The following is a 25240-nucleotide window of genomic DNA, read 5'->3' on the forward strand; positions in this document are numbered from 1 at the left end:
GCTATTGTATTTCTGCCAAGTATTATGTTTCCTCTAAGATATTGCAGTTCTGCTAAGTTACTACATTTTAGCAAAGTTCCTTTGCTTCTGCAAAGTTTTTCCAACTTCTGCAACTTTTTAGCTTTTTCAGCTAGTTTCAGCAGACAGCTTCAGCGTTCCAGCATCCACACTGCATTTTCGCAGGAAATGCAAACTTTTTCTAGTTCTTTTTCAAGTTGCTTCCGTACGTTTTTCGGCGTTTAACTACTTCCACAATTTTTGTGCTATTTTCACCGTTCAAATTTCACAATATTCTGCTATTTCTGCTAATTCCAGCTATATCTTTTGGTATTTTATACTATTATACTTTTTAAAATATTACGTTTTTTTCCTTTAATTTGTCCCATTGAAATGAATGGGAAACTTCCGCAATTCTGCTAAAACTTGCTTGTTTTTGAAACTTAACTACTTCCTCATACTTTCACGTAGAACAACCATTCAAACTTTAAAATGTTCTCAAATTATTGCGCTATTCACGTATAAATCAGCTTTTTCAAATCTTTTACCATTTTATTTTTATCCCTCTTAAACTTTTGAGTTGCAAAATTGTGATTTTTCAGAAAATACATGCGTTGTTATGGTTGCTATGCACTTGGCTTCCAGTGTGCCACTGAAGGTTTTGCAGTCTTCTCTTCATGTCCGAACAACTCCTTGCTACTTGCTCAATTTTCACTCAACTTCCACAAATTATACATCAAAACGTAGGTATTTTTGTTGGCTTTCAGAAAATGTCACTGTCATTGTTGTGGGATTTATAGAAGTTTAGAAAATCTCCTCAGACCAACACAATGTCGGAAAAGTCTCCATACAAAGTCAATGGAGAGTTTGTTCAAAATCACCGCTTGATTTCTGTAATGAGAGGCATATTCGAATCGTCATATCTCCTTAACGAAGCGAAGTTAAAACATGAGGCTTGTCCGAGTATATCTTCAGACACTCCTGACGCTCACAATTCAAGAAGTTTTTTCTCACCTATTACCGTTCTGAGATGAGTTACACTTGTTTGAGGGTAGGAAATTCGTCCTTCGCTCAGATTTCTTCAGATTTCAAACTCTGAAAATGAGGCAATTTTTTCTCTCGTCATATCTTTTTTTTGGATTCATACAGAGACCTGAAAATTTCCATGATTGTTCACCAAAGCCTGCTGCCTCTTACGGTGAAAGAATGATATCGATACTCCAAATAGATTTAGAGTTACAAAGCTTTGTTCGAGGGCAAGTCAGGGCAGTTTTCTCTTCGCCTCTACTCAGTTATGGTGCATTAGAAGTCAAATATCTTCAATAATTCATATTTTATTGATAAATTGTCAACACTGTAAGATTCCCCCATCTCTTCTGAACAAAACGGTGTAAGAATGACTGTTCTAGCCCCTACGGTTAGGAAATTATGGCCATTTGTTTGAGGGGAGTCCTGACTATGAGAAATAGACTGCAGAAATCCTGTCTCTGTGCTGCGTGTGTGTAAAAACAGGTGCACCAGTTTTGGCGGGAAAAAGCACAGAGCCTCTCTGATTGGTGGATTCAAATTTAGCAGCTCCCAGGCTGCTTGACTGACCAAGAAACTTGATTTTCTCTCCCTGTGTGTGTGTGTGTGTGTGTGTGTGTGTGTGTGTGTGTGTGTGTGTGTGTGTGTGTGTGTGTGTGAGACACAGAGAAAGAGAGAGCCTTTTTATGGGAGCATCTGATTGTATGATTTAAATTCAATATATTTAGACTGGTTGACTGTATTTGATCCTGTGTGTGTCTCTCTGTGCTTGTGTGTTTCTATATTTGTCCATATTTGTGATTGTATGACTGTTATACTTTTTTTTACATATTTTTTTTCATTTAACAATTACATTTGAGGGACCCTTAGCATGTTCAGCATTTGTTCAGCTGTCCATTTTGCTTTTCCAATTTTTCTATTTAACTTATTACTATTGTGCTAAGTCATAGCATTGCTGCTTCTTTTCAGCATTTGTGCTAAATACAGCATTTTTGCTAAATCATACTATTTCTGCTATTTCATGAGATTTGTGCTAAATAGAGCATTTCTGCTAAATCATACTATTTCTGCTATTTTATAACATTTGTGCTAAATACTGCATTTCTGCTAAATCATACTATTTCTGCTTTTTTATGAGATTAGTGATAAATAGAGCATTTCTGCTGAATCATACTATTTCTGCTATTTTATGTGATTTGTGCTAAATACAGCATTTCTGCTAAATCATACTATTTCTGCTATTTTATAAGATTTGTGCTAAATAGAGCATTTCTGCTGAATCATACTATTTCTGCTTTTTTATGAGATTTGTGCTAAATAGAGCTTTTCTGCTAAATCATACTATTTCTGCTATTTTATAAGATTTGTGCAGAAATTAGTATTTCTGCTAAAAAAAATATACTAATTTTGATTTAATTATAGTTTTTCTACCAAATCATAGTACACTATTTCTGTTTTTATAGGATTTGTACTTCATATAGTATTTCTGCCATTTTATAGTATTTGTGCTAAAACATAGTATTTCTACTAAATGCAGTATTTCTGGGTAGTCATAGTATTTCTATATATTTCTGCCAGCTCCCCAGGGAGTTAATCCTCTGTGAGGACTATAATATTCAAATTGACATATCAGGGCCTGCACGACTTCCCAACCAGCCAATCATATCTGAGTAAATAGAGCATTTCTGCTAAATCCTACTATTTCTTCTGTTTTATGAGATTTGTGCTAAATACAGCATTTCTGCTAAATCAAAATATTTCTGCTAAGTTCTGCTATGTTATTGTATTTCTGCCAGGTATTATGTTTCCTCTAAGATATTACAGTTCTGCTAAGTTACTACATTTTAGCAAAGTTCCTTTGCTTCTGCAAAGTTTTTACAATTTCTGCAACTTTTCAGCTTTTTCAGCTAGTTTCAGCAGACAGCTTCAGCGTTCCAGCATCCACACTGCATTTTCGCAGGAAATGCAAATTTTTCTAGTTCTAGTTGCGTTCCGTACACTTTTTGGCACTTAACTACTTCCACAATTTTCAGCCGATTTTCACCGTTCAAATTTTAAACTATTCTGCTATTTCTGCTAATTTACGCTATATCTTTTGGTATTTTTCACTATTATACTTTTTAAAATATTACGCTTTTTTCCTTTTTTTTGTCCCATTGAAATGAATGGGAAACTTCCGCAATTCTGCTAAAATTTGCTTGTTTTTGAAACTTAACTACTTCCTCATTTTTACACGTAGAACAACCATTCAAACTTTAAAATGTTCTCAAATTATTGGGCTATTCAGGTATAAGTCAGCTTTTTCAAATCTTTTACCGTTTTACTTTTATGCCTCTTAAAGTTTTGAGTTTCATTTTTGTGAGTTTTTCACAAAATACATGCGTTGTTATGGTTGCTATGGACTTGGCTTTCAGTGAGCCACTGTAAGTTTTGCAGTCTTCTCTTCATGTTCGAACAACTTCTTGCTACTTGCTCAATTTTCAATCAACCCCCACAAATTATACATCAAAACGTAGGTATGTTTGCTGGCTTTCAGAAAATGTCACTGTCATTGTTGTGGGATTTATAGAATTTTGGCAAATCTCCTCAGACCAACACAAGGTCGGAAAAGTCTCCTTACAAAGTCAATGGAGAGCTTGTTCAAAATCACCGCTTGATTTCTGTCATGAGAGGCATTTTCGAATCGTCATATCTCCTTAACGAAGCGAAGTTAAAACATGAGGCTTGTCCCAGTATATCTTCAGACACTCCTGACGCTCACAATTCAAGAATTGTTTTCTCATCTATTACCATTTGGCCATGAATTGGGTTTGTTTGAGGGTAGGAAATTTGTCCTTCGCTCAGATTTCTTCAGATTTCAAACTCTGGAAATGAACCACTTTTTTCTCTCGTCATATCTTTTTTTTGGATTCCCACAGAAACCTGAAAATTTCCATGACTGTTCACCAAAGCCTGCTGTCTCTTACAGTGAAAGAATGATATCGATACTCCAAATAGATTTAGAGTTACAAAGCTTTGTTCGAGGGCAAGTCAGGGCAGTTTTCTCTTCGCCTCTACTCAGTTATGGTGCATTGGAAGTCAAATATCTTCAATAATTCATATTTTAATGATAAATTGTCAACACTTGAAGATTCCCCCATCTCTTCTGAACAAAACGGTGTAAGAATGACTGTTCTAGCCCCTACGGTTTGGAAATTATAGCCATTTGTTTGAGGGGAGTCCTGACTATGAGAAATAGACTGCAGAAATCCTGTCTCTGTGCTGCGTGTGTGTAAAAACAGGTGCACCTGTTTTGGCGGGAAAAAGCACAGAGCCTCTCTGATTGGTGGATTCAAATTTAGCAGCTCCCAGGCTGCTTGTCTGACCTAGAAACTTGGTTTTCTCTCCTTGTGTGTGTGTGTGTGTGTGTGTGCGTGTGTGCGTGTGTGTGTGTGTGTGCGTGTGTGTGTGACACACAGAGAGACTTTTTATGGGAGCATCTTATTGTATGATTTAAATTCAATATATTTAGACTGGTTGACTGAATTTGATCCTGTGTGTGTCTCTCTGTGCTTGTGTGTTTCTATATTTGTCCATCTTTGTGATTGTGTGACTGTTATACTTTTTTTTACAGATTTTTTTTATTTAACAATTACATTTGAGGGACCCTTAGCATGTTCAGCATTTGTTCAGCTGTCCATTTTGCTTTTCCAATTTTTCTATTTAAGTTATTACTATTGTGCTAAGTCATAGCATTTCTGCTGCTTTTCAGGATTTGTGCTAAATACAGCATTTCTGCTAAATCATACTTTTTCTGCTTTTTTGTGGGATTTGTGCTAAATAGAGGATTTCTGCTAAATCATACTTTTTCTGCTTTTGTATGAGATTTGTGCTAAATACAGCATTTCTGCTAAATCATACTTTTTCTGCTATTTTATGAGATTTGGGGTAAATAGAGCATTTCTGCTAAATCATACTTTTTCTGCTATTTTATGAGATTTGGGGTAAATAGAGCATTTCTGCTGAATCATATTATTTCTGCTATTTTATGAGATTTGCTGTTAACATGCCCTGTTCACTTGCTGGTGCTGTTCTGTGTGTGTGTGTGTGTGTGTGTGTGTGTGTGTGTGTGTGTGTGTGTGTGAGTGTGTGTGTGAGTGTGTGTGAGTGTGTGTGAGTGTGTGAGAGAGAGAGAGAGAGAGAGAGAGAGAGAGAGAGAGACTTTGTCTCTCTCTGTACATTTGTGTATCCATATTTGATTTTGTGTATCTGTTGGCTGTTCTTATTTTTTTTCTAAATGTATTTTTATTTTATTTTTTCACAGATGAACAAAAATTAGTTTTCAGCGAACTTAACCATGTTCCTTTTTATTCAGCTTATCATTTTACCTTTCCAATATTTTCACTTAAGTTATTACTATTCTGCTCAATCATATTATCTGTTCTAAATCATTGTTATTAAGCTATATTGTAGGATTTCTGCTAAATCATGGTATTTCTACTATATTATATTTTTCCTTCTAAATATAGCATTTCCGCTATAGAATAGTGTTTCTGCTATATTATAATATTTGTGCTAAACTGGAGTATTTTTGCTAAAACATAGTAAATATACTATTTCTAAATAATTATAGTTTTTCTGCCAAATCATAGTACAGTATTTTTGCTTTTTATAAGATTTGTGCTTAATATAGTATATCTTCTAAATTTTAGTAATTCTGCTTTTTATAGTATTTGTGCTAAAATACAGTATTTCTACTAAATGTAGTATATATGCTTAATCATACTCTTTCTGCTTTTTATAGTATTTGCTCTAAAATATAGTATTTCTACTAAATGTAGTATTTATGCTTAATCATACTATTTCCATTAATTACTGCCAGGTCCCCAGGCAGCCAATCCTATTTGAGGCCTGAGACCTTCAAATTTACAAATCAGGTCCTGCACGGCTTCTCAGCCAGCCAATCATATCTGAGGGCTGAGGCATTCAAATTTGCATATTGAGGCCTTCACGGCTTGTAAGCCAACCAGTCATCCATGTCATATATCTCTAGAAATTCACATTTTTATTTTAAATAGACAACACTTGATGATTCCCCCATCTCTTCTGAACAAAACGGTCTAAGAACGACCTCTCTAGCCCCTAAGGTTAGGTAACTATGGCCAATATGTTGGAGGGGAATCCTCACTATGAGAAATAGACTGCAAAAATCCTGTGTCTCTCTGTGCTGCGTGTGTGTAAAAACAGGTTCATCTGTTTTGGCAGGAAAAAGTACACAGCCTCTCTGATTGGTGGATTCAAATTTAGCAGCTCCCAGGCTGCTTGACTAATGGGGTGGCTGTAGCTCAGGTGGCAGAGCAGGTCAGCCACTAATCAGAAGGTTGGTGGTTTGATCCCAGGCTGTTCGATCCCAGGCTGCAGCCCAGGCTGCCTCCTGGCTGCATACCAAATATCCTTGGGCAAGATACTAACCTCATGTTTGCCTACTGGTAGTGGTCAGAGGGCCCGGTGGCGCCAGTGTCCGGCAGCCTCGCCTCTGTCAGTGCGCCCCAGGGCAGCTGTGGCTACAATGTAGCTTGCCATCACCAGTGTGTGAATGTGTGTGTGAATGACTGAATGTAGTGTGAAGCGCTTTGGGGTCCTTAGGGACTGAGTAAAAAGCGCTATACAAATGCAGGCCATTTACCATTTGACTGACCTTGAAACTTGCTTCTTTCTCCCTGTGTGTGTGAGAGAGAGAGAGAGAGATACTTTTTATGGGAGAATCTCATTGTAAGATTCAAATTCAATATATTTAGACTGGTTGACTGAATTGGATCTTGTGTGTGTCTCTCTGTGCATGTGTGTTTCCATATGTGTCCACATTTGTGATTGTGTGGCTGTTATAGTGGGTTTTTTTTTGCCGTTTTTCTTTTTTTATTTAACAAGTATATTTTAGGGACCCTCAGCATGTTCAGCATTTTTCAGCTGTCCATTTTGCTTTTCCAATTTTTCTTTTTCAGTTATTACTATTGTGCTAAATGATACTATTTGTGCTATTTTATAAGATTTGTGCTAAAAATAATATTTCTTTTTTTTTTTTTTTTTTTTTTTTTTTTTTTTAACCTGTCCCGTTTGGTTCTTTTGCCATCAGAATTATTGTCTAAAGGCGAAGAAAGATGCCCAACGGATTTACTTTACCAAATGGACCATCCCAGCCTTGCCGTAATGGTCCATTTGATTCAACTTTTTATTGTTTATTTTATTTTCACTTGCTGAATACGGGACAGACTTGACTGGAGGAGAGAATGTGGAGAAAGAAAGAGGGAAAGAAAAAAACCTGAGAAGAGGGACGGGGAAAAAGGGCAAAAAACAAAAACCAACAGAATAAGCAGACAAAAAATACATATATCGATCACCTGGATCACCTGTTGAGAAAGAAAAAAGAGAGCAAGCAGAAGAAAACGAGAGTAATAAACAAAATCACAATGATATATGGGAATATGACAGTAAATACTAAATATTAAACATTATTGTGCAGCACGTGAGATCGACAGCGCACAGTGTGCTTTGAGGTAGGAGCCAAAAAGGGTGTAATTTGTGTGTGTGATCACCCGTGTGTACACCTGTGAGCATGAACGCGCTTGTTTTTAAAAGGTTCCTTCATGTAATGATCTGCTAGAGGTTGTGGGGGGCCACTGCCCCGACCTCCAGGGCATGAAGCAGGTATGGAGGAGATCAAGACTCCAGACATCCAGAGGCCCCCAGAACACAAGAGACCAAGGAAGACCAACAGAGGGGCAGGGGAAATAGTATTTCTGCCAAATATAGTATTTCTGATTAATTATAGTTTTTCTACCAAATCATAGTACAGTATTTTTTGCTTTTTATAAGATATTTATATTGCTTAATATAATATTTCTGCTTTTTATAGGATTTGTGCTTAATATAGTATTTCTGCTAAATTATAGTATTTCTGAAATTTTATATCATTTGTGTTAAAACATAGTATTTCTACTAAATGTAGTATTTATGCTTAATCATACTATTTCTATATATTTCTGTCAGGTCCCAAGGCAGCCAATCCTCTGTGAGGACTGAGACATTCAAATTTACAAATCAGAGCTTCACAGCCAGCCAATCATATATGTGGGCTGAGGCATTCAAATTTGCATATTGGGGCCTTCGTGGCTTCTAAGCCAACCAGTCATCCATGTCATATATCTCTAAAAATTCATATTTTAATGATAAATTGTCAACACTTGACGATTCCCCCATCTCTTCTGAACAAAATGGTGTAAGAATGACCATTCTAGCCCCTACCGTTAGGAAATTATGGCCATTTGTTTAAAGGGAATCCTTACTGGATAAGGTTTATATATATATTAATATATTGTCTTTAAAACATCTTTGACGACTGTCCTGGACTGGTTGTTTGTTTGTTTTTTAGGTCTGGTGAACTCTATCACCAGCTATTTGGTGTTGGTGTTCAGGAGAAGAGCCTTCTAATAATATTTATTCAACTTATAGAATTAAAGTTCTGCTAGTTTTTTTCTGTAGCAAATAAATATTGTATAAAATATTTAAAATTACCTACATTTTTGATGTTTTCAATGCCCATTGTGTGTAATACTGGAATTTCCTACTACCCGTGAACGCCTCTTTTTTTACCTGACTGCCAGACATCCGTCTCTCCGCACACTTCGTTGAGTCTGCTCTCGGTGAGTGCTGCGCCTCTGCTTCTCCTCTCCTCTCCTAAGTGTCTATACTCTGTTTGCACGATTTAACGAGTTCTTGTTAGTGATTTATAAAGCCAGCCGAGGTATAACTCACATTAAAGTAACACAATGGTTGCTTTTTAGTGAAAAATTGTCATTTTTGTATGTAAAAGCAGTGTTTGATGAGCTAACGCTAACAACCCAATGCTAACGACTAGCACTCTTATGAGCCCAGTGTGAAATGAAGATAATTCATTTGACTGTAAACCATGGTTATTGTGTTGTTTTATTAATTACATTTGGTGTGTTCGTTTTTCATTCTGTTAAATAAGGTGCAGTTAGCTCTCTTCACAAATCAGTTACTTAAAACAGCCTCATTCTTTATGCTGTAAAGTTTCTAAAGAACCCCCATCTTAGATTCAGTGTCAGCTGTCGGCAAGATCAAAGGAGCCATTTTACCGGCCGAACACGGGAGAAAAAGAGTCACTTGTGTGCAGGTCTTGTGGGTTAATTAAGAGAAAGGAGGGGGGGAGAAACTGAGGATTAAACATAGGCTATGTCCCCACATACACGGGTATGGAAAACTGAGATTTTCCGTTTTCGTTTTAAAAAACAAAGCAACAGGTGGCGATATATTCCTAACCGTGTAGAAATGTTGGCCGATCAGAAGTCTAGAAGCCTCGGTGGGAAATAGCAAACAAAGATGGGGCATAAAAGCAGAACCCAGTCATGTGTGTGGAGGGACAGTAACTGTGTGTGTATATGTACGCATTTAAACACTGCAGAGAGTACAATTAACAGTAACCGTATTCAAGAAATGCATTTCAGCGAAACAATAAAGTGGCGCACAGCGTGACATCAAAACAGGCGCACATCTTTGACACTGCGTTTTCTCCGTTTTTATGCAAATGCAAAAACGTAGTTTTCGAAAATATCCTGGCAGACGTTTTTAGAAATTTCCGTTTTCAGTCACCGAAAACGCCGTTTAAGTGTGGACGAAAGGTGCAAACGCATAGAAAAATCTCCATTTTCAAAAGTACCTGTGTACATAGCTCAAGAATAATAAGAACTCCTAAACAGGAGACTTTAATTTTTAAGAACTGTTTAACAAAGGCTTGTTTGTGCCAACCTAAATCTGCAGCACAGTTTAAATTCTCACTTTGTGGAAAATTAATGAAATAAACAACAGCCCACCTTCACATAAATAAAATATGGCAGTATATTATTATAAGTATGGTACATAGATATTTATTTTAAAACTACAGCATATTTAATGATACTATGTGCAGTTAATAATATTTTAGGAAGTAGAATTTGAATGCAGACCACCTCAAATATTAAAGACTTAAAAATATATCGTGCAGTTTTTCATGTATGAGTGTTTTGCAATCTTAAATGAGATGTAGACCAAAGAAAACAGAGGAGAGTTGTTGTTTGTATTCCAGCTGTAGTAAACAAAGAAGTTTAGTGAATCTTTTTGACAACAGAGAGTAATGCAGTATTGATGCTGATTTGAGTTTTCTGATCCTGTATTTTTGCTCTTTGTCTTTTGTTACACAGAGTGAAATAGAAGCTTGGTTTTGCCTTTGCTGGTGAGTAAACAGTGATTGTAACTGAAGCAATATGAAATTGGGATTGTGTAACATGTTTATAAATTTACATACAATAGTTTGGCTTTTTGTGATATCTTGCCATTTGCTCATGGGCAAAAACACATTTATAAGCAGTTAAGCCCCCCCCCCCCCCCCCCAGACCTCTGAGTGTCCCTAAAAATGTCCCTGAAGTTTAATAGGCCATTTATATCTAATTTTAATTTCAAAGGCTTATCAAAGCATTTCTGTAGTAATTATTGTTTTTATTACACATGTTAAGGTCATTTGAGACTCTGCAATTAAATTTTGCCCTCTTTAGACTAAAGTGAGTTCATTTTGTCTGAGGTACAATGCTGGGAAAAGTCTTTCTTCCTTGCAGATTTATTTTGTTCATGATTTTTTGTCACATGTTTCAAATCATCTAACAGGGATGATATGAATAAATACACAAAAGCATTTTTAAAGTGATGATTTCACGTATGAAGCAGAGAAAACCAAACCAGAGCTATCTGTTCTAATGTGAGAACATGCTGGTCTCTAATACCAAGCTGTGGAAGCCCTGATAGCAAGAACTACCATCAAGCATTTATAGTATCAAGTATCATTTGTGATTGTTGCATGCTTTGAAACTGTGATGTTATCATTTGATCAAGTGTGCAGTGCGAGCAAATCATTGCTTGTGGTATCTGCTGTGTTATGTAATAGCACCAACGTATAAGAGCTTTACGTTAATGAGGAATTTCTGTGGCTTATTGCAGATTGATAAAACGACACATCACCTTAATACAGACGCAAATCTTTAATAAGGTGCAGAAAGAGAAGATGGGGTGTTTATAGTAAAGCTGTTGTAAACAGAATTTAACAGATTTTTTTTCACTACAGATTGTGATGCAGTATTGACTCTGATGCTGATTTCAGTTGTCTGATTCTGTATTTTTGTTCTTTTGTTACAGAGTGAAACAGAACTTCGGTTTTGCCTTTGCTGGTAAGTAAGCAGCAATTGTAACTGCAGTAATATGACATTGTCACTGTGTAACATGTTTAGCAACTTACCTAACATAGTTTGGTTTTTGTGACATTACCATTTACTGATGGGCAAAAACAAACGGTCAGAATTTATACCTTGTAGCAGCAAAGTCCCCACACATGACCTCTGACTGTCCCTGAAGTTTAATAGGCCATTTAAGTCTGATTTTTATGTTTGAACACAAACAACTGTTTTTATACAGCTGTTCATGTTCTCCATTTGTTTGTGGATTTACGTAGCAGACACAACTATGAACGCATTTTAGGTGAGTTAGTGTAAGTGGTAGCTTAAACACTTAAGAGCACCACAGTTGTTGATTTATATCTTTACTCATATTCTGCTTATGTATTACATTAAAGTCAGACCACTATAGAAGTATTTTTGCCTGAGTGAATAGAAGTGGTAGGTTGAACATTTAAGCAATAATAAAAAACTAAGAGAACCAGAGTTGTGAGTAGGCAATGTTTTGTATGTTAAGCCTGTGTGTAATTTATATACACTAAGTTTAAATTAGTTTCTTAATAATTTGCTTGATACAATGTGTTTGAAAATTATATATAAAAGGGAAATATTGCAAAATACAAAAAGATTCCTGCCAACAGGTACAATGGAATGACTTTTTATTATAATTTTTATGAAATTTTAATTGCAAAAATGGTGTGCCACTGTTGTTACTATGACATGTCAAAATTTACATGTATTTTAGGATTTACATATTCAGATCAGAACTAAAACCTGATGAGGTTTTCCATTGATCCTATTTTTTATTTTATTTTTTTTTAAATGGTATTCAACATTTTTAATCTGAAATGCGGTTAACAGTTGTGGTTTTTCCGCACTTTATTAAGCACTAACTTGTGACAGAAAATGATGGAGCTAAAAAGCCATAATCTGTACCAACAAATATTGGTGCCTCTTTTTGGCACTTCTGTAGTAAGCATGCCTTTATTACACATGTTATCGCCATATGAGAGTCTGTAACTAAAGTTTGTCCTCTTCAGACTACAGTGAGTTCATAAAGGCTTGAAGAAATTGAGGATTTTACTTGTTATTTCATGTCACAGTAAATTGGATTGTGTGTGAAGAGGTTCAACAGTGTAAGTCATTAAACAGTGATCTGATGTGTTTCCTTTCTCTAGGATACTGATCTGATCGTCTCAAGTCTGGTAAGTAAAGGTTTTGTCTGCGATACAGTGCTGAGAAAGGTCTTTCTTCCTTGCAGATTTATTTTGTTTATGCTTTTTTCACATGTTTGAAATCATCTAACAAGGATCACCTGGATAAATACAAAAAGCAGTTTTAAAGTGATGATTTCATTTTTGAACCAGAACAACCTGGTCTAATGTAAAAACATGTTGGTCTCTAATACCCACCTGTGGATGCCCTGATAGCAACAATTACCATCAAGCATTTACAGTAACTGGTAATGACTGGTTTACATCACTGGGGGATTTAGGTCCACTATAATTTCAGAATTGCCTTAATTAGATCCAAACAGGACAGTCAAGAAAAGAAAAAAGTCTTAATTAAGGCCCAATATAGGGTTTTCAACTCATACCAAGTATCTTAATTTCACTAAAGTCCAGACTGATTAGTTTACACCAAGAGTTTTGTTTCATTCATTCAATTGGACTTGCTTGTGTGCTTCAGATCAATTTACTGCTGCAAATCCTAAGTGTGATTAAACTTAAGCCTGATGAGTTGATGGTCCTGAAGGTCCTGAAGTTGTAAAGGAACTCTGGGACATCACAGTAACAGCACCATGTTTGACTGTAATGCTGGTGTTTTTCTCTCACTATAGATGATTCAGTTTAGTGCAGTTAGTCAGCACAGCTCTTGTTTATCATCGAGATATTATTAGGCAACTTGTTTTTGCCTGTTCAGCTACAACATCTGGGAGGGTTTTTGTTTTCTGGGGTCTCCAAATCCTTAGAAATCTCTTTGTTAACCTTTACAGAACTATATCTGTTTGTTTCACATTACAGCAGCTCACGACTAGCAGTTTAGGGACAATTAAATATTCACATAGGGCAAGGGTCTCAAACTCCACTCTTCAAGAGCTGGTGTCCTGAAGCTTTTCCACGTGTCCCTGTTACAAAACACCTGAATAACATTTGTAGGTCATTAGTAAGAGTATAGAATTTGACTGTGTGCTGAAGTGACATCCCCTAAGACTACTCAAATTTAAGTAATTTAAGTGTTTGGAAAAATGTACTTCTAAAAGTACTTTCATTACATCATGTTCATTTGCTCATTAGCTGCTATAACATGAATCAAATGGCTGAATTACCACCTCAGCATGCAGTCAAGTTCTGTAGAGTTTTGCTAATGACCTACTAATGTTATGCAGGTGTGTTGCAACAGGGACACATACAAAAGGTTCTGGACACCAGGCCTTAAGGACCAGAGTTTGAGACACTGGTGGTAGGGCATTGTGGATTTCAAAAGCTTCTTCCCTTAAATCACTGCCTAGAAACTGCTTTTTGTAAGTTGTCATAATGACCTGCAAAATATAGATGGGATGAAAACATAAACATCAGAAATTTTATAATGGCCTGATATTTTTATCAAGGCTGTTTTTTGAAAATAATCCTGGCCTAATTTACAAAAGATGAACTGTGTCTGAAAGTCATATTTGTTTGTTTCTTTGTTTGTTTGTTTAAGAAATGTGGGAATCTCCAGCAAAGATCTTACATGCAACAGCTCAGATACAGCACTCACTTCTGTTCTTTTTATCATGACATGATCTACAAAGAAATTATCATCATACTAAATTTTGCTAATTAGGCCTTAATATCAGCTATGATAAGTTTATCATAGATTTAGTGGAGTGCTTATTGCTGTGTATCAAACATGCCCCAAATGTGACTGAAATATGTAGAAACTGCTGTGTAGAAACTAGCTGTCTCCAAATTTCTCATTTTGCCAAAATTCATACAGAGTGGCCTGAAACTGTCTGCTCTAACCTCAGTGTGTTGGTTTTGTTGAACCATATAATATTTACAGTAAGTTATTGTAGCAGCACATCTTGGTGTAAGTTTATAGACTCTGTTTTTATTGTGTTAATAGAATTTGAATGCAGGCCACCTCAAATGTTAAAGCCTACAAACATTCCATACAAGCTATCATTTGTGATTGTTGCCTACTTTTAAATTGTAACATCACCATTTGATGATGTGTGCAGTGCTAGGTGTAGCAAATCATTGGTTACGATAGGTACTCTCTTATGTAACTGAACCTAAACTTTGAAGCATTACATGACTCAGAAACTTGTGTGACTTATTGCAAATGGATAAAACTACATATGACCTTTATGAAGATGATAATCTTTATTAGGGTGCAGAAAAAGAAAACAGGAGAGTTGTTGTTGTTGTTTGTATTCCAGCTGTGGTAAACAAAGAAGTTTCCAGAATGTTTTTGACTACAGAGAGTGATGCAGTATTGACTCTAATGCTGATTGGAGTTGTCTGATGCTGTATTTTTGTTCTTTGTCTTTTGTTACACAGAGTGAACAGATCTTTGGTTTTGCCTTTGCTGGTAAGTACACAGTAATGGTAATGTTTAGTAATTTACTTACAGTAGTTTGGCTATTTGTGTTATCTTGCCATTCACTCATGGGCAAAGACAAATAGTCAGGATTTAGAATCTGTAGCAGCAAAGCCCCCACACAGGATCACTGACTGCCCCAGGAAATGTCAATGAAGTTTAATAGCCCATCAGTGTCTGATTTTAATTTTTGATGGCTTATCAAGTCCAAACATAGTTAAATGTCAGAGATATCTTTATGCAGTTGTTTGATTTCTCCTTATGTTTGTGGATTTAAGTGTGAGTATAGGTGGTACCTTAAACACTTAAGAGCACCACAGCTATCGATTTTTATTTTCTCTCTCATTCCACTTATGAATTAGCATGAAGTCAAAACGCTAGAAGTATTTTGCGTGAGTGACTGGCCTGAGTGCAGTTCACACTGCAGGCGAAAGCGCATCAAATCAGATTTTTTTGTCATGTTGGTATCAGTGATGGTATCATGGTATGACAGTGTGAACGGCACAAATCCGATAGTTTAGAAAGCGACTGCTGTTTGAATTTCCGTTGTCTTAATTAAGGTCCAAAATAGTGTTTTGAAATCATTTCAAGGATCTCAATTTCATTAAAGTCAATATTCTGATTAGGCTACACCAAGACATTCAGTTGGACTTGCTTGTGTGCTTCAGATCCCAAGTGTGATTAAACTTAAGCTCAGGACCTGATAGGTTGATGTAGGTCCTGAAGTAGTAAGGGAACTCTGGACCATCACAGTAACGGCACCATGTTTGACTTTAATGCTGGTATTTTTCTGAAATATTTCTCTCACTTTAGAAGATTCAGTTTAGTACAGTGAGTCCGCACAGCTCTTGCTGATCATCAAGATGTTTTTAGGCAAATGTGAGAAAGTTTTTGTTCTTTTTGGCCAGTCAATAAATAATTTTGAGTTTAATGGATATAAAGTGTTTAAAGCAGGAGGCCTGAAACTGTCTGCTGTAACCTCAGTGTGCGGGTTTATTTGGACCATATAATATTTACAGTAAGTTACTGTAGCAGCACGTCTTGGTTTGAGTTTATAGACTTAGTTTATTGTTTTAATAGAACGCAAAAATGTCCTTATAACAGTTCCACCATCATTTGTTAAACATTGTCATTCTGTTCAGTCTAATAATTTACTGTAGAACTCTTTAGTATTTAAAGCCCTACATTTACTGTATTTTTGAGATTATAAGGCATAATGTCAATAAACAAGTCTCTTTGTAAGGCACATTAAGCCAAACAAAACATTCAGATAAGTCAAACTTTATTCAAGTCATTCACAACAACTCTCAACACTGGTCAGTTGTAACACATAAAATACAGAACAATACACTCACTTTTTCAGTTCATTCCTCATCCACAAATCCATCAAACTCTTCGTGGGTTGATCAGTTTGAAATCTGCTTACTAAAATATTTGACAGAATTTTGAGCGCTGTGTACCACAGAAATCCCGTTCGAGGTCAGTAAGCATAACCAGAATCGATACATTAGGCACATTGTATGTTTTTGAGAAAATGACAGGATTTTAGGTGTGCCATATAGTCTGAAGAATATGGTAAATCCAAGCATATTGGAAATACGACTAATTCCAGGCCTGTTGTGTCTTACAGGTGACCTGCTCCAGAAGATCCTCTCTCTCTATCATTATAAGCAATTCTGTCTATCCTATCACTCTCCCGACTCTATCTAATTTGACAGCCATTCCATCTTGTATCACTCTATCCTCTACTGCTCTATCTAATTTGACAGCAATTCCATCTTGTATCCCTCTATCCTCTACTGCTCTATCTAATTTGACAGCAATTCCATCTTGTATCCCTCTATCCTCTACTGCTCCATCTAATTTGAGAATCCAAGTTTTCAGAAATCCAAGTTTTCAGAATCCAAGTTTTCAGAAATCCAAGTACCAGTACTTGATCTATCTGTTTCAGAATTCTGAGAGATCTCTGCTCTCACTGCTCCTTCTTTCCTGTCATTAAGCTCTCTCACATTCAGTCATTTTGCTGGAAATTACAAGTTGAATATACAGTAGTAGAATTACAGTACAGTAGAACTTATAGTAGAACCTACTTACACAGCCCTACATTAGTCATTTTAATTTTGCATTAGACTTTGGAATTAACACTGCTAGTTTGGCTTACTTTGATACATTGTATAAAATATCACCTTTTTATAAGTTTATTTGTAATAAGATAATCTGGTTCTTTTGTAATACATACATTCAGATAAATATTAAATTAGATCAATATACATTTTGCTAGTCTGTTTCATTGGCTATAACATTTGACTGCAAGTTTATAGTATTATTATTTAAGGACAAACCCATTTTGTCACTCAGTGTAAGTATTCAGTTAGTATTGTCATCGAGAAGTGCCTGAGGACCCATACTTCCTGTTTCCTGACTGCTGCAGAACATCCAGCTGAAGAATCCTCATCACCTGTTATCTTATCACCACACCACCAAAGCTCCATCTATTTGATTTAAATATTAGATATCTGAAAGATTTACATAAACTCCCTTAAGAGCTAAGACTTTTATTATAGCCTGTTGATTGAGATTTATTCTGCATATCATCTTACAGAAGTTGTACTTATTTATCAGTCTGGTTAAAAAAAAATATAAGTGAAATTATACAGTTTCTAAAAGAGCTACAATAAAACAGACCAAATTGTTTCCAGAGAACTTTGAATTTCCTTTATTTTGAGTTTGGAGTACAAATCAGCTTTTTAACGTCTATTTATATATTCATAAAAACATTTTAAAGTATTATAATAGTACATTTCTCAGATTTAACAGTAACTTGAGGAGTTATACGTTTTTCTGTGTTTCAAGGTTCAGTTTTGTTTATATTTGTGTATAACCACATATAAGCTCCAGGTTGTACTTCAGCAAAATGCCAAGAAAAGGTCAAAGGTCTCAGTCCCAGAAGCTTAGACGTCAGAAGGAGAAAGAACAAGTGAATGTTTCTCAGAGCAGTGAGCAGGTAAAGGTGTGTGTTTCAACTTTTCCCAGCACTGAAGTGCAGAGCAGTGTTCAGACAGCCACAGTGTCTTATGCAGATGTGGTAAAGAGAGGTGTTCCCTCAGTGTCTGTCCCAGAGCCTGAAGTTATGCAAGTAATCCATATTGAACCCCAGGTAACTGTACAAACACAGCATAATGGTGAGACAACCACAGTGTCTTATGCAGATGTGGTAAAGAGAGGTTTTCCCACAGTGTCTGTCCCAGAGCCTGAAGTTATGCAGGTAATCCAGACTGAACCCCAGGTAACTGTACAAACACAGCATGATGAAGAAGCTCCAGAACAGTCTCATGTACAGGTTATAAACAGTGAAAGTCGTCCACGAGTGAGTAGCATCTGTGCGTCCCGAAGCCAGGCTTCTCCTAAGTATGGAAAGTACCGGAATCAGCAATGCATGGCTAACAGTTTGGTTTTCCTGTCATTCTTACACGAGGATGAATTTATTACCAGAGCAGATCTAAACAGTGTGTTGGAAAAAGGCCATGCCATGCATTCAGATGCCAGAAAGAGGTTTGTGAACAGCGTGTTTCTAGCCACCGATGAGCTTCCCACAGTGGTCACCAGCCGCAGACACGAGTATCAAGTCGACATGTCTCAGTTAGCTCATTACGGCACATTTGATGGTACAGATCACCTTCTGAGCCTTGAACAAGGACTACAGTGTTTGGCTTCAGACGTTCGCTACGCTTTGCTAGTCATGCGAGGAACAGTCATCGCTGTTTGCAGGCTGACTTCTGGTGAATATGCATATTTTGACCCTCACCCACGTAAGTCTACTGGTATGCCATTGTCGCTAAGTGTAAGTGGTGGAACTGCAGTTATGCTGAAATTCACACGTCTTAATGACATGATTGACAGGATCAAACGTTTGTACCGAATGTTTAGCATCGCCCCATCCTGCACTTATGAGCTACAGCCTGTCGAGTTTCACAGTGGAAACGCTGCTGACCAAAGAGATGCTGATGAAAACAGACAAACAGCTACAACTGTTCCAGCACCAGCTTTAAATGAAGCCATTCATGAAATAAACTCCCAAAGATCTACTGACCAGACACAGGAGACTGTGAGAGACACTTTAACCACTGAAGTGACATCATCCAGAGTGGATTATTCAGATGAGACAACTGCTACTGAAAACAACCATCTTCCTTCTGAGTATTTAGAAAAAGAAACACCTACATCCTCTGTGAGAGAAACGCAGGTAACATCAGATTCTGTTCCTCAGAATGATTCAAACATTGCCTCCAGTTCAACTAAGATAACAGAGGAACTTTCACAAAAACTGCTGAAATATAATAAACAGCAAAAAAGAAAAATAAGGAGAAGAATATTAGCCCAAGAAAAACTACCACAGAGAAAGGAAAATCAGAAGACAAAAGAAAGGCAGATGAACACTTTTCATGACAGAAGAAGAGTATGTACAAAAAATATCTTTATAAACTAAATGCTACATATAGTGAGAAACAGAGAGAACATTTCAGAAGAGCCTATAGAGAAAGTGCTAAAATAAGAGAGAAAAAAAGAGAGCGTGTCATAAGGATGTATAAAGACGATTCTTTATTCAGAGAAAAGCAGAAGGAACGTATGAGAAAAACATATAAAGAATCTTATAGACAATCTCTTATGTTTAGAGAACAGCAGACGGAACGTATAACAAGAACATATAGAGAGTCTCCCCAATTCAGAGAAAAGCAGAAAGAGCATAAAAGAAGAATATACAGAACTTGTGCTGGATTCAGAGAAAAACATAAAGCTTACATGAGGACATATGTATATAATCTATATAAAGTAAGCGAAGAATTTAAACAGAAAAAACGATCTTACATAACAAAGCGTTATGGAGAAGAGAAACAATTTCAGCAGCAACACAAGGACAATATGAGAGAAAGAATGAGAGTAAAATATTGGAACGTTTTTTCTTTCAGACAGATGCATAATGTCAGATGTGCAATGAAAATAAAAAGAAAATATCGTCAGATGCATCGACCAGCTGAGAGTTTACAGTATCATCCAGATAACAGTTTAATGAATGAGGCCATATCTCGTTTCAGATCAAACATTAAGTCAGCACCATCTTATGTTTGTACTGTTTGTCTAAAAGCTTCTTTTCCTAATCAGGTGAAAATCTGCAAAAGAGAAAATTACTCAAAACACCAAACTGTAGCTCAACAGTGTCTAACTGGTAGATTTGTTCATGTGTGTGATGAAGCATGTAATGATCACTGCAGCTTTCGTGTTGAGAGAAAAAAGGAGTATATCTGTCACACGTGTCACAGTTCCCTCAAAAGTGGACGCATGCCCAGGCTTGCTGCTGTCAATGGTTTAGAACTGCAGGATATTCCAGCTGAACTGTGTGATCTCAACATTCTGGAGAGACATCTGATTGCCAAATGCATACCATTTGCTAAGATTATTCCTCTTCCAAAGGGGAGACAGAGACTCATACGTGGTAATGTGGTGTGTGTACCATCTGAGGTCCAACAAACAGTTGACTCTTTACCTCGGCTCAGAAGCCAATCACAGATAATGAGGATCAAGTTGAAAAGACGACTGTGCTATAAAGGCCATCAGCTGTTCCAGACTGTCACCTGGTCTAAACTGATCCAAGCCCTGCGTAAACTCAAACAGATTCATCCACAGTACACAGATATTGTTATCAGAGATGATGCATTGCTTTGTGATCCAACGTTACCTGATGATGACAGCAGTGATGAAGCTAGCATGGGAAGTGATGATTATGATGAAGCAGATTTGATGGAAATTGACAACTATGAAAAAGATGCCCTTTTGTGTGAAAGTGAGTCTGAAAGTGAACAAGTTATTAATATGCAATCCTGTGATGAACAACCAGAAGAACAAAATCCTGAGGAACCAGAAAGTGATTTGAACAATGGAGGTTTTGCTCTAGAAAGTTGTCTGCAGCCTGTTGACATTTCAGAAGAGATTCTCTCTTTCACTGATAACACATATTGTGTGGCTCCTGCAGAAAGAAACAATCCAGTTAGCTTCTTCAGAACTCCTCATTTGGAAGCCATGGCATTTCCTGTGCAGTTTCCTACTGGTCAGAATACACTGGATGAAAAGAGACGTCTTAATCTCACACCGAGTGCTTACTTCAAGTCAAGGCTTTTCAACATTGATGCAAGATTTGCTAAAGATACAAATTACCTGTTTTTCTCACAGTTTGTCACTGAAATACACCTGGCTAATTCCAGCATGACAATACAGCTAAGAAAAGGTAAAACTATGACCAAAGATGGACGCAAAATCACATCAGGAATGTTACAAAGTAAGACAGAAGTAGAGAAGCTGGTAAGAAATAAAGATGCAATCAGATTTATGCAGCCACTCAGAGGAACTCCAGCTTACTGGCAGAAAACCACCAAAGATCTATTCAGTATGGTTCGTCAAATAGGAACACCTCAGTTCTTTGTCACTTTCTCTGCTGCTGAGATGAGATGGCCTGATGTGATTCAAGCAATAAAGAGACAGCAAGGTGAAGAGGTTGATTTTGAAGCCCTGGACTGGTCAGAAAAGTGTGAAATTCTAAGATCAAATCTAGTAACCACGATGCGAATGTTTGATAAGCGTGTTGAGGCATTGTTCAGAGATTTGCTTTTTTCTCCTGCACAGCCCCTTGGTGAGATCATTGATTACTTTTACAGAGTTGAGTTCCAGCACAGAGGCAGTCCACATATACACATGTTGCTGTGGATTCAAGAAAAGGTAGAAGTAGATGTGGATGATGACCAAACTGTCTGTGACTTTGTGGACAGATATATCTCAGCTCAACTCCCTGATCCAGAAAAACAGCCTGAACTGCACAAAAAAGTCACTGAACTGCAAAAGCACAGCAAAAACCACACAAAGACATGCTTTAAGAGTGTGAACTCTGGTTGTAGATTTGGGTTTCCAAAGCCACCAGCCACAAGAACAATGATTGTGAGAAAGGATGAGGATTCAGACACTGAAGCTGCAAAAGCCAAACTCAGACCTTTGTTGAACCTGCTGAAGGAACCTGAAGCTGCTTCCCTCACCATAGAGCAGATTCTGTCACGATGCAACTTGACAATGAATGAGTATGAGCAATGCCTCCAAGACATAAACAAGAAAACAGCTCTGATTCTGAAACGTGACCCAAAGGACTGTTGGATCAACAATTACAACCCAGACCTGCTTGAAGCCTGGAACTCTAATTTAGATGTCTCATTAATTTTGAATGCCTATTCATGTATAGAATACCTCTGTAAATATATAACAAAGAAAGAATCTGGCCTCTCTGAATACCTGAAGACAGTTATTGACAACTCTGCAAAGAACACGGTCAATGAATGTGATGAAATGAGAGCTGTGATGCAGGCTTATTCAAAAAAGAGAGAGATCAGTGCACAGGAGTGTGTGACTCGAGTCTGTGGCCTAAAAATGAAAAAATGTTCCCGCAGTGTTGTATTTGTACCGACAGATGATAACCCAGTAAAAATGAGTCGCCCGATGAGCTACCTGGAAACCACAACACACGACAGCTGTAATATTTGGATGACAAGTTTGAGTGATAAATACAAATGCAGACCTGAGACACCAGAATATGAGGAAATGTCACTGGCTGATTTTGCTGCCTTGTGCAGGTTGGTGAGTGGTCCAAATGAAGGAAAAGATGTGCTTCCTCTTCTAAACCAGCTTGGATTTGTACAAAGGCGAAAGAATGATAAACCAGCTATAATCAGGTATTACCACTGTTCAGAGGAAAAAGATCCTGAGCAATATTATGGACGACTGTTAAGACTTTACCTTCCACACAGATCAGAGCAGGAACTGAAACCACAAGGGTTCCAAACCTATCAGTCCTTCTACAACTCAGGTTTTGTACGATTTCCATGTTCAGACCACAGTGAGACTGTGAAAAGGGTTGTGAAGAGAAATAAAGACAAGTATGAGAAGAACTCTGAGGATATTGAGAGTGCACTGGAAGAGTTTGAAGAAAATAGAGACGTTGTGATTGATGAATGGTGTAATCTGGCTCCTGAATCTGAAGTTGTGAGGTTGCAATGTGATGAGAATCTTCCTGAGAGACATTCTGATGATGAGAACGAACAGGAGAATGTTCCCGACTACAGTCGTCAGTCTGATGCTGTAACAGAGATCAGAGCCGTCAGAGAACAATCTGCAGTCGATCCAGCTGTGGTACGTGTAATGTATCAGAATCTGAACCAGAAGCAGGCCTGCGTGTTCTATGCCATTAGAGACTGGTGTATTCAGCGAGTTTGCGGTTTGAACCCAGATCCATTTTTCTTGTATGTCAACGGTGGTGCAGGAACTGGAAAGTCACATCTGATTAAGTGTATTCACTCTGAAGCATCAAAGATCCTGAGCAGACTGCCTGCTAATGCAGAAGAAGCTGACATATCAAATCCAACTGTTTTACTGACTTCATTTACCGGTACAGCAGCTTTTTCTATCAGTGGCTCTACGTTACATTCTCTACTGAAACTACCCAGGAGTCTGAAACCACCCATTCAAGGACTTGGTAATCAACTGGATGAAGTCAGATCTGAGCTTATAAATGCTGAAATTATTGTTATTGATGAGATTTCAATGGTTTCAAAACCCCTTTTTGCCTATGTGGATGCAAGACTGAGACAAATCAAAGGAACTCAGACCTTTTGGGGGAATGTCAGTTTTAGCTGTTGGAGATTTTTACCAGCTGCCACCAGTGCGACAGTCTAAGCCTCTCTGTGTTTACGATCCAGAACAGATTGACCTATGGCAGGAACATTTTCAGATGGTCACTCTAACCGAGATCATGCGTCAGAAAGATGATGTGGCCTTTGCAGAGATGCTGAACAGGATTAGAGTCAAAGAAAAGACAGATGAGCTTTCTCAGTGCGACAGAGATTTGTTGTCACAGGCTGTGACTGCACCAGAAGAATGTCCAACTGAGGTCTTACACATCTATGCCACCAACAAGAATGTGGAATCCCACAACACAGATACCCTGAAGAAGCTTCATTCAAACATTATAATCATCCATGCAGATGATTTCCAGAAGGATAAATGTACAGGCAGAATGGCACGAAGAGACAAACCATTTACAGGTGGGAGAAATGATTTACCTGACACCCTGAATGTTGCTAAAGGAGCTCGAGTCATGCTTACCAGAAACTTGGACACACTAAACGGTTTAGTCAATGGTGCTTTTGGTATACTGGTAAAGGTGGTGAGATCTGAAAATGATGGACACATAATTAAACTGGGGCTCAGAATGGACAACCGGCAGCCTATGAGAAACAACCGCAGTGCTAATGCAGCATCTGATGATCTGGTTTACATTGAGAGAGCAGAGGAGAGTCTGAAGTTTAAAGGAGCGATACGCAGACAGTTTCCTGTAAAGCTAGCATTCGCCTGCACAATTCACAAAACTCAGGGTCTTACAACACAGACAGCTGTAGTTTCAATGAAGAACATTTTTGAACCAGGTATGGCTTATGTTGCTCTCAGCAGGGTGACGTCTCTCAGTGGACTCTATTTGCAGGACTTGGATGAGAAAAAGATTTACGCCAATCCTGAGGTAACTGCAGCGCTCCAAACCATGAGACAAGCCAGTGTTGAGGAAATGATGCCTCTTCTTCAGCTCAGAGAAACAGCCAGCAGACCTGACACTCTTACACTGATTCATCACAATACGGAGGGTTTGCCATCTCACATCAGTGACATCAAGAGTCATCATGAAATGTGTTTAGCAGATGTTTTGTGTCTCACTGAGTCTCACCTCCAAGGCTCCTTTGTTGCAGACAGTCTTCATTTGGACGGCTACACCATGTTCAAACGCAACAGACATGTGTCCTACACAAACTTTCCTCACATGGCCAGCAGAAGTGGTGGTGGAGTTGTTGTGTATTTGAGGAATCATTTTCAGGTTCAGGTAAAACAGTATCTGCATAATGTCACTGATCTTGAGTTTTTAGTGTTGAAGGTTCAGTCTCCATTCCCTGCGCTCATTGCTGTTGTGTACAGACCTCCAGACTACAGTTTGACACCATTCATGCAAAACCTGGTAAGTCTTTTAGATTCACTTGAAATAATGGACTGTCACCCAATAAGTGTGTGTGGAGATTTTAATGAGAACCAGTTACAGAGTGGAAGAAAACAGATTCTGGAGCAGTTTCAGTCGAGAGGGTATTCACAGCTGATCACTTCTGCCACTACAGACAAGAACACCTTGCTTGACCTCATTTTTGTTTCTCAGCCACAGCAAAGTCTTCATTCAGGTGTCTTGAGGACATATTACAGTTACCACAACCCTGTGTTTTGTGTCCTGTCCTTGAGCCAATCATGAA

General features: G+C 37.6%; 1 long non-coding RNA gene across 1 annotated transcript in view; it reads left to right on the plus strand.

Annotated features, from left to right (window-relative positions):
* The first annotated feature begins 8691 nt into the window (after window positions 1–8691).
* LOC134624425 (uncharacterized) overlaps window positions 8692–25240 on the plus strand; it is a 31280-nt gene continuing 14731 nt past the window's right edge. The window contains exons 1-5 of the long non-coding RNA XR_010093531.1: window positions 8692–8702; window positions 10260–10291; window positions 11245–11276; window positions 12458–12484; window positions 14825–14855. This is a non-coding gene — a long non-coding RNA (uncharacterized LOC134624425). The remainder of the gene's footprint in view (window positions 8703–10259; window positions 10292–11244; window positions 11277–12457; window positions 12485–14824; window positions 14856–25240) is intronic.

Source organism: Pelmatolapia mariae, linkage group LG3_W (assembly GCF_036321145.2).
Source record: "Pelmatolapia mariae isolate MD_Pm_ZW linkage group LG3_W, Pm_UMD_F_2, whole genome shotgun sequence".
NCBI classification, from domain to species: domain Eukaryota; kingdom Metazoa; phylum Chordata; class Actinopteri; order Cichliformes; family Cichlidae; genus Pelmatolapia; species Pelmatolapia mariae.